The sequence below is a fragment of the Molossus molossus genome, unplaced genomic scaffold (genome assembly GCF_014108415.1).
Source record: "Molossus molossus isolate mMolMol1 unplaced genomic scaffold, mMolMol1.p scaffold_m16_p_15, whole genome shotgun sequence".
Taxonomy (NCBI): Eukaryota; Metazoa; Chordata; class Mammalia; order Chiroptera; family Molossidae; genus Molossus; species Molossus molossus.
In genome coordinates, this window is record NW_023425350.1 from 49,585,232 (window position 1) to 49,604,216 (window position 18,985).

Genomic DNA, 18,985 nt, shown 5'->3' on the forward strand with positions numbered 1-18,985 from the left:
AAAAGGCTGTTTCCATAACACTTAAAATCATAGTGCTGGATCAAATTGACCTAGGGTTCAAGACCTTCTCCCACCACCTTCTACCTGCGTGACTTTGGGTAATGTACTTCCAACTCTGAGCCTCAGTTGCCACGTCTATAAAATAAGGATAAACCTTGCTGCCTTACCCATTTGTTATGAAAGTTAAATGAGATCAAGGGACTTAGTATAGCATCTGACACATTCATACTCATTAAGTGTGGTTGGTCCAGCTGCTGCCGCCGATTCTCTGAGTGGGAAAACTAGATAAATTGAAACTCGTTCAGTGTCCCAAAGAGGTTGCCACTGGACAAGCAGCAATTTCAAAGTTCTAATTTCTTTTACTTTGCTCTCTGAATAGCTCAGAAGGGATGGATAGGCTGTGAAAAATGTTCTCAGGCTGGTCAATTTGAGGTATTTCATTTCACAAAACTGTCTGGAAACTGCCAGCTCATTTCATTGATCAATGGCCATCCCAGTGTTGGAGTCTAAGTTATTACCATCCGAAACCAAAGCTGAATGAGATCCTTACGAGCCAGAAGCTGCGAAGGCACTCAGGTCCGTCAGACACCGCCATGCCCCACGATCAGGCATCAGCCGTCACAAGAGCAATTTGCATGGTACCCAGACTGCTTTCTCTCACGCCGGCATTTTCTCCACTGGCTTCTGGATAGCGTTTTGCAGCGGCCTCAGACGGCACCTTCCGCAAAGCTCTCAGCACCTGCATCTGAAGCTATCTATCCTGTCTCACCTTCGATACATCCTGCCTCTTAGCGTATAAGCAGATCCAAGCAGACACTGTGTCAATCCGCTCACCAGTCAAACATACATCAAGTGCCTGCCACATCCATGACCAGGAACCTCACCACAGGAAAATATAAAGAAAACACATTCTTTGATCTCAAAGCTTAAGTGACTAACAATACAGGCTAGTGTGTGATAACGGGGTGCCTCAGAGAGTTAAGGGTCAAGATATTAATAGGAAGGAAAAGTCACTTCTGGGTTCATGGATCCCAAAAACAATGGTAACCAATCCTCAGCCCACCCCACCCCTGCACAAAGTGGGTGCTCAATAAAAACTGATGAACAAATGCCATCACGTGTTTTGGGGTGGGGATTTTTTGCAGGATGCAGAGAGTGTATTTGAAGCCCAGTGCAGACCGGCCAAACTGCCTTCTACAATGTGAACAGACGAAAGCCTGAGGAAAAAGCAGAGTTGTTATAAAAGCACTTTAATTCGGTCCTCTTGGCATTACAAGGCATCGGGCAGACAGACAAATGTACCATGACCCACATTACAATCCCGAGTCTGAGATTGCTGGTATCAACATATACACCTGCGTCACCATAAACAAAACTCTGCTTGCTGCCCCTCGTGTCTTACAACAGGTACACAAAATTATAAATATGTATACCCTTGTCCCACCTTGACATGGCAACTCAGGGATGTGGGCCTGAGGGAGGACCCGGCCATCACACTGCCTTGTATTTTTATCATATTCTTCAGTTGCTTTTTTTTTCCCCCCCAGAAAATCTCCTCCTCCTTGTAAGCAGAAGTTTAGATATTGGTTCCTCACAAACTAAAGTGATTTATCATATAACACAGCGGAAATAGTTGGATAAGTTTGGGGGGTTCATAGGATTCCCAACCTTATTATCTATGAGCCATAAACCCTCAAGTTATTTAACCTGAGTTTCTGTGCCTTCATCCGAAAAACAAGAGTAAGACATTTCTTTTGCAAGATCAGTGCCCAGATTCAAAATAGAGTAAGTAAAGCACACGATGCTAAATAACTTGTATCCATTCCATTACTCTGTTGAACACAGCAGTCCAGCATCTCCTCTCCAGCACCTCCCATGGTGGGTGGAGCTCCCAGCTAAGCCCTACAGGACTCTGAGCCGGACACACCCGCAGTAATGAACAAAGCTCAAAATTCTCTCTCTCGTTGGGTCTTCCTAAAAGGAAAAATATAAAACACGATTGTAGGCATTAAGAAACTGGAAGAAACTCAACAAACTACAACTTTCTCTGGGTGCTGCATAAATCCCTGTTCTCTTAGGAACTTCCCAAAGTTCACACCTATGCTGGGCCTTGAGTTATACTCAGACACCTCTGACCTCGGGTTATCCTGTGGCCTCTTTGTATGTTGATTCTATGTAGAACAGATATTATTTTTCAGAGATTATATTTTCCTGTTGACTATTGTTTACCAAGACTGATGGCACAGAAATCAATAGGACCCCTCGGGAGGACGGGAAGAGTCCAATTACTTCCATTCATTTGCATCAAGTCATCCTCACCCCAAGATTTGTCATATCTACAATTTTCTCAATTCCAACAGTTCTGCGAGGCTTGAGGTGACGAGATAGGCAGAGTAAGCGTGTTACGCTGCCGGTCCCACCGGCCAAAGCTGTGGCAGCACACACTCAGTAAATAAGTCTTTCCTTGCCCTGGCCAGTTTGGCTCAGCGGTTACAACGTCCGCCCGCAGACCAGAGAGTCCTGGGTTCGGTTCTTGCTAAGGGCATGAACCTCTGTTGTAGTCTGTCCCCGGCCTCAGTTGGGGTCGTGTGGGTGGCAACCAGTCGATGTGTCTCTCTCTCACATCGATGTTTCTCTCTCTCTCTTCCTCCCTCTCTCCCTCCTGCTCTATCTGAAGATGAATGCAAAAATGCCTTCGGGTGAGGATAAAAAATAAATAGATAAGTGTTTCCTTCCCACTTGTGCTTTGGACCTGTTCTCTGGGTTGCTGTTTCGGAGCCAGACATATACCAGGTCCAGGGAACTCGGACCAAGTTCTGGGAGGCCCAGGGAAAGCAAGGCCCTGCATGGCCAAGGTTCTGATGCACCATCAAGGAAAGGGAAGGAAATAGCACTTTCCTCTGATTCATGCAAAAATGATTTACTCTCAACCCTCCTAACCATTCCGGGTCTGAAAACGTGGTACAACTGGCCCCAGAGCCGCCCTGCTGCCCCGGCCTCCCCAGCAGTCCCGAGCGGAGCTGACATGGAATCAGATCAAAAGCAAACCTGAGGTAGTGCCACTCGCCCTAACTGTTGACAGATGGAGAGCGGAAGCACGTGAACGCTCTCTCCTGTGTCCACTGGAAGACGGACTGACCGCGGAGGAGGGAGGAGCGGCTCCGGCAGCCGAGGGGAGCCTGCCCGGCTCCACGCACACGTCCTTCAAGGCTTTATCAAAATGATTTTAGTGCCGTGGATTACTTTTTCCCCCCTCTGCAAAAATTACTGCTTATCAGCGTCACAGAAATCAAGCTACACACTCCCCACCTTTTCTCTGTCCTCATACAATCCCTCCCTCTGGCCAGGAACTTAATAAAATGGAACATTTCATTATTCCGGTTTGCCTACCGCTTTTGAAGCTGAAACTGACACGTCCAGCGAGCACTCTGAAGGGCCGGCGGCGGGGTGATTCGATGCCTCTGGTGTTTGCTCAGACACATCGAAATGCCTGCGGAGCCACGCTGTGGCCCGGCCTCTCCCGCACGGGCTTTGGGAGTTGCAGTGTGAAGGAATCCTTCAAAAGCAGTACTTTCCGGTTCCTTCAAAGTACAGTTTAGACATGGCTTTTTCATGAGCTATTAACTGCCTGTCAGATGCTGTAAGAGGGGAAAACAAAACCAGGTGTATTGAAAATTCATATATTCACAAAGAGCTCAGTCCTCTTTGTCTCTTAAGGCCCATGATTCCCATCAGTCGGCCTGGGCAATAGGAATATCAGACTGAGGTTACTGTCTCCCACAGTGAAGGCTTCCAAGTAAACCTTCTACTCTACTCAGAAAATAGAGCATCTGTGGACAAACACCCCCAGTTGCAATCTTCAGTTAATATCCTATGTGGAGCCCGGCCAGTGTGGCTCCGTGGTTGAGCGTGGGCCATGCACCAAGAGGTCTCCAGTTCAATTCCTGGTCAGGGCACAGGCCCAGGTTGTGGGCCAAATCCCCAGTGGGAGGCATGCAGGAGGCAGCCAGTCCATGTTCTCTCTCATGGGTGTTTCTATCTCTCTCTCCCTCTCCCTTCCTCTCTCTCTAAAGATAAATTATAAAAAATAAAAATATCCTATGTGGAGTGTGAAGTCTTGGTAAATATGCAGACTCTCAGGCCCCACCCTAGACGCACTGAATCAGAATTTGCTTTTGTCCCAGATGTCCCCCTTGTCATTCATAAGCATAACAAAGTTAGAGAAGCACTGGTTTCTACCACGGAAGTAATATATACTGGCCTAGTCTGGCTGACCATCGAAGTGCCTGAGGAGCCACGCTGTGTCCAGGCCTCTCGCTGCACCGGCTTTGGGAGTTGCAATGTGAAGGGAATCATTCAAAAGCAGTACTTTCTGATTACGTGATCAACTCTGGGTGGAAAACCCTGTCAGACTCTCCGTCCTGTCGATCCTCTGCTCCTTTCTCTACTTCCCTTTCCTCTTGCCCCCAAGACAACAAATTCTCCCAGAAACTTCCCTGAGACCTATCTTTCCACCATTCATTGACTCACCACATTATTTCATGAAGCAAAGTCAGTTCTTTCCCAAAGAGATGAATTTAGGAGCCAATTCTTTATTATACAAGCTTTTCCCATAACCATACACAAGCAGCTAAATTCAGGGCAGAATTTCCATTCTACATCAGAATTACCCTGGATTCTTGGCACTTTAAGCCAGGTTGCTAATACCCAGTGATTGCATTAGAGTATCTCTTGTGGCCGTGATGCCCTGCCTCACCATCCCCCCTCCCCCTTTAAATGCTAGTTAAAAGCGAAAAGTGAAAAGCTCATTTCTCAAAAACAAATGTTTTTGACAGGCAGATAGTATAATTCCGGAACAGATAGTTTAAATATTATTTACATCTTACGTATTTGAAATCACAACATGGGCTTGTGTATATTCCTGCAACATTGAATAGCTATTTGACCTGCTATTCTTATCAAGGTTAGATCGATTTAATGGGAAAAGGAGAAAACCTAGGGTGACTTGTCATCCCTAGGAAAAGAGAAGACTGCCACTCTAGTCCAATGTCTGTGCAGTTGATGAGAAAAGGGATAACCAGAGAATTGTCTCCACTGGGGCAGGCAGCCTGTAACCCAGTCTAGAAAGCCATTATTTCCCAATATGTGGCTACTGACCTGTTCATGTGGTTGCTTTTGTTTGCTACTTCAGATCAGATCTGATCATTGACTGGAGCAGGGACCTCCTTTGTTTACCGCATCCATTAGCCAACAACTGTGTTAACTGTGAGAATGGGACTGGGAGGTCATGAAATAAAAAAATCAATAATAATACAAACCATCATATAATGAAGGCAAATTCCATTCTACGTCCATTAAGAAAAATGGAATGAATACAGCTACCTGAGAAAACACGAGGGAAAGTCCTTGCTATGTGGCATCACTTCTTGCCACGTTTTCCACCTAATGTGAAACTCATGGAAAGAATGGTACAAAGATGTATAAGTCAGGGTAGGTTCGGTTATGCTGTGTAATAACCAATCCCCACATTTCAGTGGCTTAACATATAAAACCTTATTTCTTCCTTACGCACATTTCACCAGTGGGTCTTTTAGCTCTCCAGGAAGCTCCTTCCCAAGAGATGTAGTTTGCTTGAGTATGTTGCTAGGCTATCTGGAACACATCTTCCATTTTGGTTACTAAAGCATGGGGGAAAGTTTTGCATACCAGCTCTGATACGCTTCATCCTAGAAATGACATACATCACCTCCGCTTACAACATGTTGGCCATAATTATAGTAGTCACAGCCCCCCGCCCCCCGCAACTGCACCTGAGTTGAGAAATGTGGGGGAATGCAAACCTAGTGAGTGCTACATGTCTCTGCCACAAAGCATAACCCGAACCCATGCTATGTTAAAAGGGCCTCATTTTGCTAACAACCGATATTTGTGTGGTTGAGTGTTTTAGAGAAGCTTGCAGAAGCTGGACCGCTGGGACAGGCAATGGTCAAGGCCCTCTGAAAGCCAACAAGCTGGTCAGCACTGGGCTTGCTCAGGCTGCTGGGATTAAGTAGACAGGACTGTCGGAACGTGACAAGGCTGCAGGCAGAGGGTCTGGTGGCCCTAAGAGGAGACCATGCCATACAGAACGGGTCTGATACTTCCCACTTCAAGGCTTTAGGTTTGCGAGGGCCCTTTCTAAAGCTGCTCAGTGCCCTGTAGACACCAACCATTCCTGCATGGTGTGCTCCCAGAGGCTGAACTCTTCGAAGGCAGGGGCCACCGCTTACTGGTTGTGACTGCAGCACAATGTAACATGGAGACATGTGCAGAGAATATGAACCGGTTACTAGCTGAATAAACTGTCTTTCAGTTATCCCTTTTCTCATCCAGGGATAACAGAAGAATCATGGGGCTAAGTGGAACTCAGCCAGTCACACAGAGCTTAGCACTTCCCTGGAGTTCTTCGCAGCTATAAAGACCTGCATGATGCAAAAAGGAAGAAGAGAAAGAAGAAAGAAGAACTCCTTCCATGGTCCTCCTGACATCTGGATATGACACTACCAATGGAAATAAACACAACGTAAGTGGGAAATAAAACCACTGCATAGCTCTATCCAGGGAGTTAAGAGTCAGGGGTCGCCTTCTCAGCTGCTACTTAACCCAAAATGATGACTGCTGTCATGCTGCCCTATAAAATCTGCTTACAGTGGGCTTGGACCAGAAGTACACATCCCCTGAAAGTTCATATGGGTGCCCAGAAGCTAACTATCTCAAGGTCACCGCTGAGAAAATGCTCCTTTTCAGTCTACATCAACCTAGATGTGAGACTCAGCTCCTGTCCCTAGATGGATACATAGGTACGCGACACACAGAGCCACACTCATAACAAAGTCTGTGTCGCTTCATTTACTCTAGCTTTATTTCCTGAAGAATTCGTGCAGACGAGTGGCGTCAGAAAAGTGAGCATAAACAACATAATGATAAATCCAGTCTATGTGATCAACTCTGCGTGGAAAACCCCGTCAGACTCTCCGTCCTGTCGATCCTCTGCTCCTTTCTCTACTTCCCTTTCCTCTTGCCCCCAAGACAACGAATTCTCCCAGAAACTTCCCTGAGACCTATCTTTTCACCACCAATTGACTCCTCACATTATTTCATGAAGCAAAGTTAGTTCTTTCCCAAAGAGATAAATTTAGGAGCCAAATCTTTATTACAACCCATACATAAAGAGCACTGGATACATAAAGAACACTGGATACATAAAGAGCACTGGACACAAGGAACACTGGACACATAAAGAACACTGGACACATAAAGAACACTGGACACATAAAGAGCACTGGATACATAAAGAACACTGGATACATAAAGAGCACTGGATACATAAAGAACACTGGATACATAAAGAGCACTGGATACATAAAGAGCTCTGGACAGGCCACTTTGGCTGGAAACACCTCCCTCGTTCATGGCCCCAGGTTCCTTCGGCATTGTGCATTCTAACAGGTGGTAATCTTAAGTATTCAAATATTCATTAAGCCTCCTATCCGTGAGGATGTTTATATCTATGTCTATGTCGATATCTATATCTGTATCTACATCTATAATGATGTATATATCATAAATTTGCCTGCCAACAGATTTCAAACCAGCAGGAAAACACTGTGCCTGGAGGTTCAGAAAAAAGAAGAAAGGGGGGGGGGGGAGAAGAAGGAAGCCGCCACCACCGAAGAGCAAAGATCAATTTTCCTCTTTCACCATCTCACAAGAGCCAGTCCTGAGTACAGTCCCTACTGAATGCAGCAGAAAGTCCCTTGGCCCAGTCTGACTTATCCTTGGCAGCCATCCCTGAACCACCCCTCCCTGCAGACCAGGTGGATCAGGCAGCCCCAGGACAGGAAGCCCCGCCAGCCAGCCGAGCAGTCTTCCCTCTGCCTGTCTGGGGACTCAGGCAGACTACCAACTGCTCCAGGAGAGGAAACAATTAGGGAGAGGGGCACCCCTCCCTCTCGGCCTCAGGCTGCCCAGCCAGCATGATTAGCATAATTACAATATGTTCATCCAGCACCAGCATGAAAACTTGTGGAGAGGGAAAAGTGTTAACACACACAAGCCAGCCAAACAAAGTCAGGCTGTGTAATTAGCTCGAGAGTTCTCTTCTAGAACTTTCCTGGGTTACTCCCAGGAAACGCCAGGCTCCAGGACTCAAGGCAACAGCAGGAACTCTGCTTCCTGGCCTAAAAGCAGGGGACTGAGTCCCTCCCTCCCAAAGGTAACAGTTGCCATTTGGAAGTGGAACGTGACATTGCTAGGCCTGCCCAATGGACATCAAGGGACTGCTCTTCACCCCTTGACTGGCCCTTCTGAACTGGCCTTAAAGGAGTCCCAACCTTTTTGGGCTTCAATTTCCTCATCATCAAAAAGAAGATAATCATGCCTATTGTGAGACTAATCAGATAACAGCTAGGAAACTTTTAAATAGCAAGAATGCCAAATAAAGAACAGGTGGCAATGACGGTCTAGAAAATATTTGCCTAGATTTGAATCACTGGAGTCATCAAATATCTAAAGGCATCTTCCTGCCCTCCCAGTCCCAGAGTTCGTCATTTTCAGCATCTTCCTCCCACAACCCTTCCCATGCCCCACCACCAATGTTGCACAATAACACAGTAATAATAGGCTTCTTCGGATTCTCTACAACATGTTCCCTAACCTTTTTTCTGTCATAGTATCCATAGAAAATGACATTGGTAATAACCTCTGGGGTAAATGGTTGCTCATGGCAACCCAGTTCCCACCCTGCCACCCCTAAAGGCTGGTTTAATCAATAATTCCACATCGAGTGTCCCTCTGTATTTCTGGGAAACTCTGCTCTGCATCACCAGTTTGGTGTTGGTGGTGGCGAAGTTGTCTGGTTGTTTCATTTTGTTTTTTAACTGACATATGTCCCTATGATTCTGCAGCCATGGTGATCCCAACCTGGACCATATATTAGAATCACTAGGGAAACGTTTGATAAACACCAGCACCTGGGCATCATCCCAAGACATTCTGATTTAAGTGGTGTGGGTGGAACCTGGCATTAGGTGAGCCTGACATGCAGTCGAAGTTGAGAACCATTGCTCTAAAGTAGCCTTTCTCAAGCTTTAAAATACAATTTAAAAAATCACCTGGAGACCTAGTTACACGCAATGCAGATTCTGATTCAACAGGTCTGAGAGGTGGGCCTGAGGTCCTCAATTTCTAGGCATCTCCCAAGAGAAGCTGATGCTGTGGCCCGAACACACTTTGAGTAGCACAGGTCTGAAAAAGTAGACCTCAGATCTGAGTATGCCTCCTACTCACCTGGATAGCCTTGCTGATCCAGACTGGCCCCAGAGCTGCTGATTCCGTCTAGGGTGGGGCCTGCTCGTTTGCATTGCTAACACAGTTCCAAATGATGATGATGACCATCTAGAGACCACATTTTCTAAACCAATTAGTGAGGAAGATCTTAGATTTCAGGAAGAAATGAGCCCTACCTAACAGAACAGAGAGATTCTGGTGGTGCAAATCTAAAATTCCCCAGGAAGAAAGTCAGAATGAAGCCTACCCCAAAATGATGAGCACAGGCAACCTTCTGAGGTGGTCCAACCTGAGAGCCTCTGACAACTGCCTGGAAAGGCCTGGATGCAGCCCCACACACACACCCCCACCCCCAGATGGCAGCTTCCTCCTCCCCGCGCTGGGAGGACCCAGAGGGACTCTGCAGGCACCTGGGTTCTAGTCCTACTCTGATGTCTCTGGCGATTCAGGTCTCTGGCTCCCCACAAAGTCTCCATCCTTTCTCTACGAGGTGAAGGCAGCTCAGCTCACCTGTGAGCACAGGGCACCCCACTCCATCCTACCACCGGGAATCGAAAACACAAGAGTCCCACCTCCTTTTATGTTCCCATGAGTTCCAACATGAAAGAAAAGAATGGAGCCAGGGCAGGCTAAGAGAATGGAGGCTGGAAAAACAATGCACCCCAAGTGCCGTGGAAATGGCGCTCCGCGGGCTGGGTCTGCCAGCACTCATTTAACGGGCTGCCGGTAATTGACCGGAACGACTGCCCCCTAGCCAGTTTCCATCATCGGATCTGGACAGCTCCCAGGTAACGAGCTCCAACTGGGAGGGCTCCGCCGCTATCAGCCAGGGAGGGAGGCCTTCCGCGAGGTAGGGCTGCAGGGCTGGCAGCAGCCTTCTGTGATCCACGTGAGCGGTTTCCAGCTCCCAGATGCCCAGAAGTCTGTTAACGCTGCAGCCGAACAGCCAGGACAGGCCCAGAGCACTGGGGCTTCATCACATGATAATCATTTGATAGGACGTCCTGCCCTGCCCCAGGCAAGCTCGCCGGGATTAGCTCTGCTCTGTCTGCTGGCGGCCTTGATGGCATCCCAGGACCCACTGACGGCAGGAATTCAGTTGTGTGGATAAATACAGAGTAATTAACCAGGGTCAACGCAGGCTCTGGTTTCAGAGAAACTACATCACATTCCAGAACCCCAGGAGCTGGGCCCCGTTGCCTTGTTCCTCTTGGTCATGGCAGTCAGACGATCCTCCAAATGGAGTGCTATCTACCTGTGGGTACAGGTCTCCCTTCGGCCCTCACATTTCCCTTTAATGGGCCCTTGAGACTGTAACCACAAAGCAAAAATCCCCAACAACCAGCAGGAAGAGGGACATGGCCTGGTATTTTGGGTAAAGCTAGGAGGACTTCAGTCACGTGGACATTTATTCAAATAATGGCTTCAGTACTTATCTAGTTTTTATCTGTGGCAAGCGGCCTAACCATTCTGAACCTCAGTTTTTTCATCTGTGAAATGGTAGCAAAAATACCTAGTGGTGATGATGTATGAATTAAAAAATACATGTGTATAAATCACCTGAAACACCATGGACACTATATATTATTATCATTATTATTGTGATTATAGTTTTCAGCTATTTTTATTAATAGTATTACTATTCCTGGTTCTAACCTCTCTCCCTGACTTCCACCAAGGCTATATAATGCTCTTGAATAGAGCTGTCAAAGAAGTTATTATGTTGGACAAGACCTGTAGACACAAAGGTTAAGTTCCAAAGAGAAACATAGATTTCAACATAGAAATCTAGAATTCAACGACTCAAAGAGTAAACTACTCAATTCAGTTCCGAAACCAGAAGTTACTTGGTCCCTGTCTGCTTAAGCTGGTTCTGGAGTTTAAACAAGTATCTGCCAACTGAACTGTCTCAGTCAGGAGTTCAAATGCAGAGAACTCTGTCTTTTTAGTCCCAAAACTAGTAACAACAGTAAAAGCAGAGCTCACCTAAGTGAGAGCAGGATTCTGTGTCTTCTAGTCTCTCTGACCTTCTCCAGCAGAAGAACCTTGGGCTGAAAACAACTTTCCTACTTGATCAGTTTGGCCAATTCTGATAGGATAACTGAAACCAATCAACCAGCAAGGTCTCTTGAATGAGGAGCTACAAATAGGATATGAAAATCAGCTCCCACGAAATCAGGGAACAAGATTCACAGATGTGACTGAGCTAGAGGAAATTACATGGCTGAAAAGTTGGGGCCACATGCAAGTTCTACATGTTCAAGTTACACATGTGGGAAGTTTGACTGGCAGGGCAGGCCCATAGGGCATGATGAAATGGAGTTTGGGAATCATTTTCAGATGATTTGTGCTGGGTAGAGGGACATGGCATGAAGAGAGTGTTGAGAGAGAGAGAGAGAAACCAAGTAGAGAGACCAATAGGAGGTAACTGCAAAGGGAAAACACCCCCTATGGTAAATCACTATGCACATGAACATTTTGGGTTAATGCTCTTAATAGTTGGAACCCCCTTGGTGATGCTAGAATGCAGTGGACCAAATGGATCTGGCAGACTCAGTACACAAAGAAAAGATAAAAATTGGAATCCAGTAGATATCTCGGACAGCCAGCCCTGAATACTTTTTTCCAAAGAGCCTTTGGTCAGCAGGATAACCAGGAGAGGTCCAGTTGAGATTTGCTCGTGTATTTCCCACATTTGATGGACATCTCGACCTTAGAAAGACAAACTGTTTAGTTGCCAGAGTTAGCAAATTAAAGTATGAATAATTTTCATTCATTGTTTATCTGAAATTCGAATTTAACTAGGTGTTCAGTATTTTATCTGGCAACCTGAGAAATCCTCCTCTAGAATTTGAGTTAATTTCATTCTATCAAAGAGCCTTTTCTCCAAGTCACAGGTAAATCCCATCCTTCTTCTACAGTCTTTAAGTACTAATATTGGCCATCAGCATCCGTATTAATACTCTTCCTTGCTATCCTAGATGCAAACCAGATGCAAGACAAGAAGGAAGAAAAAATCCTTTGTCCAACAGCAAAAACAGATATAAATATCTAACAATGAACATAAGAGATATGTAAGACCTATGTGGAAAAAAAACTTGAAAGCTCTTTTGAATAACAACAACAACACACACACAAAAAAAACCCCACACATTTGAGTACATAAAATAAACCTAGTTCTTAAACAAGAAGGAACTAAACACCTCAGGCCCGATAACTGAAGAAATCAGCTTTCTTAGCAATTTATAGGCTTGCCCTTGGATATAGTTATTGGAAGGATACTTTCATAGGTAGGGTGATATTTATAGATTGCTACCCTATTCTAACATCACAGCCAATGAAAGTCCCTATATTGCTAAAGCATGAGACTGTGCAAACAGAAAACAATAGGGAAAAGGCAACTCCGTAAGCCAATTATGCTTTGTGTCCTCTTGCCCACTGCTGTGCCAAGAGAAACTTTATGGCTGGCACCAAGGAAAAGGGAGGGTAGACTCCAGCCAAGTCCGGGATTTATGGTCATTTGGGGATCTCCAGTGCCACCTGAACACATTTTCACTTGAAACAAGTTTTAAAAAAACAAACAAAAAAAGATATCTTATTATTCATCTATTGCTCTTGCTTCCCAGGAAAAGCAAATCCAGGCCTTAGTTTACCCCTACTCTATAGCACCAGAGAAAGCTACTTTCTCTCATTTGCCTTTTATGTCAATTTAGGGTTCACAGCATGCTCACTGTAAATACACCATCAATAACCAGCTCCTCTGTGGGCCCACAGATTCTGAGACCAGTACCTGTGCTCCTCATCCAGCCTCATGTACTCACACACATACACACATCTGCACCGCATATGCATCCAAGCTTCTGGATCTTTCTATCACCTGTGGAGGGCTCTCTGACTGCAGCAACAAAGAGCTTACAGCAGACAAAGAGGAGTGGCATGTCCTTCTTTCCTGAGTGATCCCTTCACACTCATCTTTACTGCAGTCCCTCTCAGCTAGCTCCTGGTGCAGACCCCACTCCCTCCTACTTGACCTTGACATCATTTAATAGTGTCAACATCCTCCTCCTTGAAATGAATCTTCCCCTAGCATCCACTACAGTCTCCTGATTCTTTCCCCGCATCTCTCGGTCTCTTCTTCTGCATGCCCCTTATCATAGTTCTTACAGGATATACAAAAACCAATAACTTCCCTAGATGCAATTCAAATGCAAATAGGGTGGAAGAAAATATTCCTTTGTCCAATAACAAAAAAAATTACAAATACCTAACAATGAACTTAAAAAGTATGCAAGACCTACATGAAGAAAACTTGAAAACTCTATTGAACAAAAAAAAAAAAATTGAGAATATAAACTTTGTTCTTAAGAAGACTCATTATTTTAAGAATGCAAGTTCTGATTTTTCTTGTAACTTAATTCATTTTCAGTTGCAAAAAATTCCAATAGGATTTTTTTAACTTGATAAAATAATATTAAAGTTCACCTAGAAAAATAAATGTGAAAAAATTCTAAATAGGAAGAGTAATTGAAAATAACTTACTCTTACCAGATATTAAAATATATTACAAAGCTGGTTATTAAGACAGTACAATATTAATGCTTGAATAGGCAGGCAGATGATTGGAACAGAAGAAAGAATTCAGAAACAAATCCAAATGTATGTGGGGATTTAGTGTATGATAAAGAGGAATTCCAAATTTTTTAAAATTACCAGAAATAACCATATATACATATATATATGAACAAAGGACATGAATAGGCTGTTTGACCAAAGTCACAAATAGCCAATAAATATATGAAAAGACAATCAGCTCCTCTCCTATTAAATAAATGGAGATTATAACAACGAGATGTAATTTTTATTTGCAAAAATAAACAATTTAAAACTTTGAAAATGAACAGCATTTATAAGGCAACAAAGAGAAAGCATACTTTTTTGTAGTTGGGCATATAAATTAATACAGTTTTGGAGGACAGTTTGGTAATGCCTATCAAGATTTTCGGTGTACTTAACCACAGACCTAGTAATGCCATGTCAAAGAATTTGTCTTATGAATAAACAGTACTTACACTATTACACAAATGTATACATACGGAAGTCCCACTGGAACATACTATAGCACAATGAACTGCCTAAATGTCTAGCAGAGGAGAGGTGATATGACCATGGTGTCATATCATGGAGTACCACAGAACTGACGATAAGAATCAGTGGCTCTAAATACAGATGTGGACAAATGCCAAATATATTGTAATGTATAAAACATGACTTTTGCACAATATGGCCCCATTTGTGTACAATATTAAATGTGAAAACATATTTGCTTATATATAGAGAGAAAAAAATGTTAATATATACACAGGAAGCCATCCCAGGAGGCTCTGGGAAATGGGACACAGGATGCTAGAAGGGAAACTTTTGTTTTGTGTCTTCTGTAGTTTTATTTTTTGCTTTTTTTAAAATTACAAGTATGTATTATTTTGATTAAAAGAACAAAACAGCATCATTCTAATTAAGTAGATATTCTCTGAGGTTCTGAGCGTGGATGTCTCAAGGACAACTTAACCCAGCACCAGTAGCGTCAAACTGATGGCAGAAATGCAGAGTGTCGCCATTCTTGAACTTAGATGCTGTCTCGTTCAATTCCTCACTTTATATAAGGAAGCTGAGGTCCCACGGCAAATTCAAGGCAGAGCAGGTATAGAACATTTTCCCAAATTCTCTCTCCTAATTTCAGGTCCTTAATGGTGCCCCAGCCGCCAAACTCTCATAGAACGTGTGCAGCTACACTGGCAGGACAGGGCTCTCGACGGCAGCCACCAGCTCCCGCCCGCCCAGTCTCTCTTCCCAGCTTCCCCACATCATGATAGTAGCTTTGATGCGGTACATGTTTCTTTTGCCAGCACATCCCAGGCTGCTAAATACCTCCTTGCCTGTGCTCCTGTACTTCCTTCAATCTCAAGTATTCTCTACTTTGACTGCACCTTAGAGTCATCTGGAGAGACTTAGACATTCTCTGAAACTAGGTCACACCCAGGCCTAGGTGGGTACTTGAAGCATCGTGGGGACCACTCTATTAAAGACATGATTTTCTAAGCACTATGCTGTGTGAAACACAGAATAATACTGAATGTAAACTGTCATTTAAAAATGGAAAAAATAGCCCTGGCTGGTTTGGCTCGGCGGTTAGAGCGTCGTCCTGCGATCCAGAGAGACCCGGGTTCGGCTCCCTCTAAGGGCATGTCCTTCTGTTGCAGTTTGTCCCCGGCCCTGGTTGGGTCATGCGGGTGGCAACCACTTGATGTGTCCCTTTCACATCGATGTTTCTCTCTCTCTATCTCTCCCTCCCACTCAATCTAAACAAAAAATGTTCTTGGATGAGGATTAAAAAAAATGGAAAAAATAAATAAAATTTAAAAAAGAGATTATCTGGAGGTTTTGTAAGCCATCCAGGTGACTCGCATGTGCAACCAAGCTGGAGGACCTTCCTCCACCCTCCTTCTTTGCCAGGGAATGCCTACGAGTCCTTACCCTCTCTAGGACTCCTCCCTGATTGGACCCTGGCCCCATTTACTCGGCACATATCTGTACCACTGGCCTTTCCACGTGGAACTGAGAATAATCTTTCACGTATGTAAGCTCCTGGGGAACAACAGTAATACCTTACTCCTCTTTGAACCACTGGTGTTTATCGCAGGTGACACATAGTAAATGCCCTGTGCACATCTGTGGAACGGAAGTCCCTCCATCACAGCCCCTGGGAGACCGGCTCCTCCTCACCTGGTCTATCAGCTCCTCCTTTCTAAACCCTCTGCCGCTTCATCATCTCTACCTGGACTATAACCAAACCTTCTACCTAGGCTTTCTTTCTCCATCCTCTCTCCTCTCCACTCAGTCTTTCCCACCATCTTCCTCTGTCCTACTGATCATATCAATTCTGCTAAAACTAATACAGTATCAAGTCCAAATCGACCACCAGGTCCTCAAAATGCAGCCCGGATACTTTTCTTTTAACCAAATTATCTAAATCTTGGCCATTAGGGAAGAAGATTACTGCGTGCCTTTTTAAAGTCATCCTAGAGTATTGTGAAAAAAGCCTACTTTGGGGCTATCGGATGCTCTAGAGAAATGCAAACTTTGTTTGACTTACTATTGAATATTGAACCTGGCCCAGATTCTATAAGTTGGGTGAATGTGTAGAAAATTGGCAAGCTACAAATAATCTTCTGCCCAGTATAATTGCAAATGAATTCTATTTGGTAGAAAAAATAGCTCCATGGGTTATGCTTATTGTTCCCCGGAACATGAACCAGATTCGTATCTAATGGCGCAGCCTTCTTCTAGCATTTCTTCTTTTGTTGACCATTTTCGCTTTGATCTCTCAGATTCTTCTATGAACCAGCTTCCCATTCTGTTGGTTCTCTAATTAATGAGTAAAATAAATCTCTGACATGGGCTCATTGTGTACGTGTACGAGAATTTATTTTTAAACTTTTTTTAAATTACCCTTTGGCACCTTTTAGCAGAAGTCCCTCCGCACTGAGTACGTGCCGGTACAGCTTTGTGCCTAGAGGCTCTCGTCGTTGACTAAAAATTCCTCTCTGGACCCGACATCTTTCAAAATCTTATCTTTCAAGGCTCTTATCACAGCACCCCTGTCAGTGAAGGCTTTCCTGATCTCCTCGTCTCATCTATCCCGTTCCTCTGTGTCCTCACCGCGGTCAGCCCGCCCCTGGTCCCGCCGCGGCAGCCCCTGCCCCGCAGTCTCCCTTCCCAGCTGCATGTCTCCTCCTGCACCGCATCCAGCTCAGCGCCTGACCAAGAAATGTCCACTGTTTGTCTAATTGGGAATAATCAGTCTTAAGCAACCCACTATTTCAACACTTGGCCTCAGCCAAAATCTAAGCAGTCCAGTAAATGATGGCTGGGGTGTTTCCAAACTTTTTTGCAAAACCACAGAAGATGATTGAAATTGAACAGGCATTTATTGAGCACCTTCTAGGTGCCAAAAGCAAAGATGAATAAGACGTGGAACTGGGTTATCCTCTCAGGAGTCACTGAACTTGCTTTCCAAGCCTTCTGTGCTCTGTTTAAAAAGAAACATTAAGTCCTAAATGAGTTACTGAGAGCTGCACAGGCTGAACTGACCGAGTGTTTTCCTTGGCCTGCGGTGTCTTCCTAGGGTGGAGGCCAGCTATGGCCCCCAACTTCCCTGGGGTGGTTTGGCTCATGGTGGAAGGTAGCACTTGCCCAGTAGGGGCCCTGTTGGGACCCTGGGGACAGGAGGGAGCTCCTTCTGTGGGATTCTTTAGCAGCCACCTCTTCCCAGAGATCTCTTTACACCACAAGCCCACAAGCCTGACTCCAAGCTTGCCTCAACTGTGCCGAAAGGTACAACTCTAGAGTTGACACACTACCCAACTGCGTGAAAGGGATGAGCTGGAGACCTCCCAATGTCCCACCAACATTGCAAAATAGCTCTCCCTTTGCTGCTCCAGGCTTCAAAGAAATACTATGTTTTAATGAGCTGCTGTATAATTAATCAGTCTTTCCCCTCCCAGCCGACATTACTAACGGAAATAAGCAAACACCCAGAATTTGCTATTTCCCTACCCGATGCCAACAGTGAGGAAATGTTCCCATGTAAATCAAGGCTGGGTGTGGATGGGTTCTGGGCTCCAACAAGTCTGCTCTCCAACCTCATAACTCAGACTCACTGCGGAGACCTTGGCTTCTCCAAGGGATGGCAGAGGTCACAAACTCTGACCTCATCCATCCGCATCCACTGTACAAACAGCGTGTGTGTTAGTGTGGTCCACCTAGACACCCTGAGGACATTTAATTCATCCGAATTCACAGGATTCAGCCACATCCCCAACTAGGGCCAGAGGAAGCCAGTGGCTTTGGGTCTCAGCTCTGCCCATGGTTAGTTACCTCTCTGGGACTCAGTTTCTTCATAATAATACGGAGTCAAACAGCCTAGGTTATAACCTGACTCCATCATTGATCGGCTGTGTGACATGAGCAAGTGCCTGAAGCTCTCTGAGTCTCAGACGCCTTGTCTGATGATAGTACCTACCGCACAGGGTTATTGTGAGCATTAAATGACGTAATATAAGTAAACTACTTCATAGCAAGCACAGAACAAGCACTCTTTAACATTAGTTTCTAATATTACCATTATTATTATTATTATAACTATTTTTACTACACTATGAGGTTATATCTATTTTTACATCTCCATTTTACAGGTGAGAAAACTGAGATTCAGAGAGAAGTGACGTAGTCAATATAACTAGTAATGATAGGTCTGGGATATTAAAAATCTGTACAACTGCAGAACCACAGTAAGAATTTGAGATGATGTTTCTAAAGTGCTAAGACTGGCTTGGCCAGTGTGGCTCAGTGGTTAAGTGTCCACCCATGCACCAAGAGGTCGCCAGTTCAACTCCTGGTCACGGCACAAACCCCCTGTGGGGGGCACGCAGGAGGCGGCCAATCGATGTTCTCCCTCATCATTGTTTCTATCTCTCTCTCCCTCTCCTTCCCCTCTCTCTTTAAAAATAAAGAAAAACAAATTTTTAAAAAATAAATGAATAAAGTGCTAAGACTGGCTCACCAAATTCTCAGTACATGTAATAATTATTAGAAAAGAAAC